The following is a 2,789-nucleotide window of genomic DNA, read 5'->3' on the forward strand; positions in this document are numbered from 1 at the left end:
CAATGATACCTCACCACTAGTGTTAGCCTAGAGGTTTTTGACATGTTTTACTAGAATCCTCCACAGCACTGAAACCCAGGATTTGAATGTATAACTAGCTGAGTAAAATAAATGCAAACATTACAAACAATGATTTCATCATGAATCTGCTAATGAAGAAGCAGCAGTCTAACAATCCATCTAGCTTGTGCAGAAGATCTAACTATAAATTGTTACTAACATTTAGAATTAAAAAAAAGTATCAACTAGATTAACTTGCAAAGATGTGTGCATCTACACCACCACATCAAGGCATCTCTGTAAAATATGGCATCATTCTCTTTTCTTCTTTCTAATATGCTCACATATTTTAATTCTGCAATGTTTTCCAGCACCTGCCTTCTTGTTTTTGGGCAGCCACTGTAGGGGGTGCCTGATGCCACAATGTGTTCAGTTACACCATATTGCCATATAATCGTTGCAAACATATTAAAAAGTGTTGCACCCAGAGGAGTATATTTCCAGGTTGTCTATAGTTCTTGTATTACGCTTCATTGTGTCCAATTTCCCAATCTGTAAAACTGCACACCAAGTGTAAAACCTGCTATATTCATGAAATGGTATCGCTGTGTGTACAATTGGATGGATAGCGGGGTAAAGCAGGCATTTTCACTGACATTGACCACCAATAGAAAGTGGCATCTTCACTAACTACTTGACCAGGGGCGTAACTAGAAATCACAGGGCCCCATAGCAAAATTTTGTATGGGGCCCCGTGATTTCTAGTTATACCCCTTGCAGAGCCCACTCTCTGCAAGGTGGGCTGGTCGCACTCCTTACCTGTCTGCCTCCTCTTCGTCCACGGTCGCTTATGGGCCCCGTCTCCTCCTCCATTACCGTCCCCGCCTCCTTCTTTGTCACTGGGCGACGCCTCCTCCCCTGCTGCCGACCACGGTCTCTGCCTCCTCCTCCACTGCGCTGCTGCACAGATTACTGTCTGTGATCTGAACAGTGGCATGTTTGTCTTCAGCCGCCAGTGAAAGCCACCAGCAGAGGATCCCATAGCGACCCGTGTGGCCCGCACGGCATCTGGCCGGGCCCCATAGCGGCCGCCTGGGTCGCTATGGTGATTGTTACACCACTGTACCTGACTATAAATTGTAACCTCCAGGCAAAAACCTATATAAAATAAATGAGTCATGAAAATAAAATCAAACCAAAATATAGCTACTTTTTCTTTACATTGTGTTTACATTGTATTTAAATGTATGCCTGTATGTGTGTAATAAATTTGTTTTAATCAATTTGCCAACAAATACAGTAAACCCCCTGGAGAGATCTGATTCTTTCTCCAATTCAGCTTTTGGCCAAAAGATTACCAGCCAGCCTGCCATAATAAGGCTGACTATTCTAAGATAGTACCTACACTATGCTAATTGGATTGTGCAGGACTTGGAGGTGATCTAAGGTCTGAAGGCAAATGAACTGGGACTGATCTGGGGTCTGAAAGCACATAAATTAGGATTAATTCGAGATCTGAAGGTGTAGGAATTGGGGCTGGTCTGAGATCTGAAGGTGCATCAGTTAGGGCTGATCTTGAGGTCTGAAGGTGCAGGAAATTGGGGGTGAAATAAGGTCTAAAGGCACATAAATTGGGACTGATCTGAGGTCTGAAGATGTAGCAAATGAGGCTGATCTGAGGTCTGAAGGTGTAGTTATTAGGACTGATCTGAGATCTGAAGGTATAGGAATTGGGACTGATTTGCGGTCTGAAGGTGCAGGAATTGGGGGTGAAATAAGGTCTAAAGACAAATAAATTGGGACTGATCTGAGGTCTGAAGGTATAGGGATTGGGACTGATCTGAGGTCTGAAAGTGTAGTTATTACGACTGGTCTGAGATCTGAAGGTATAGGAATTGGGACTGATCTGAGGTCTGAAGGTGCAGGAATTGGGGGTGAAATAAGGTCTAAAGACACATACATTTGGACTGATCTGAGGACTGAAGGTATAGGGATTGGGACTGATCTGAGGTCTAAAAGTGTAGTTATTACGACTGGTCTGAGATCTGAAGGTATAGGAATTGGGACTGATCTGAGGTCTGAAGGTGCAGGAATTGGGGGTGAAATAAGGTCTAAAGACACATACATTTGGACTGATCTGAGGACTGAAGGTAAAGGGATTGGGACTGATCTGAGGTCTAAAAGTGTAGTTATTGGGACTGATCTGTGGTCTGAAGGTGCAGGAATTGGGGGTGATATTTTTTTTTTTAATTCTTTATTTATGAACAAAAAGGTGGGATACAGAGAGTACAATCAAAACGAACGGGCTACATGGCCACACAACAGTTCAAATCTGAAAACCTGACATTATGGGGGTGATATTAAGTCTGGAGGAACATGAATTGGGACTGATCTGATGTCTCAAGGTGCATAAACTAGGGCTGAGGAATTGGGATTGATCTGAGGTCTAAAGGTGTAGTTATTAGGACTGATCTAAGATCTGAAGGTATAGGGATTGAGACTAATCTGAGGTCTGAAGGTGTATTTATCAGGACTGATCTGAGGTCTGAAAGTGCAGCAATTGGGGGTTATATGAGGTCTGAAGGCACATAAATTGGGACTGATCTGAGGTCTGAAGTACAGACATATATGCAGGCATTCTGGGGCCTCGCAGGGTCCCTTTCTCAAGCAACATAAAGTGACAAATAAAAAAAGGAGTGCAGCTTTATATATGTCAGTCTATGACTGGGACATAAGACAGAGCCTCTCACAGCGTTCTGGCTTTCTCCGGCGCCCCCACAACCCCCCCC

This window comes from Nanorana parkeri, unplaced genomic scaffold (genome assembly GCF_000935625.1).
Source record: "Nanorana parkeri isolate BGI_ZX_2015 unplaced genomic scaffold, ASM93562v1 scaffold328, whole genome shotgun sequence".
NCBI classification, from domain to species: domain Eukaryota; kingdom Metazoa; phylum Chordata; class Amphibia; order Anura; family Dicroglossidae; genus Nanorana; species Nanorana parkeri.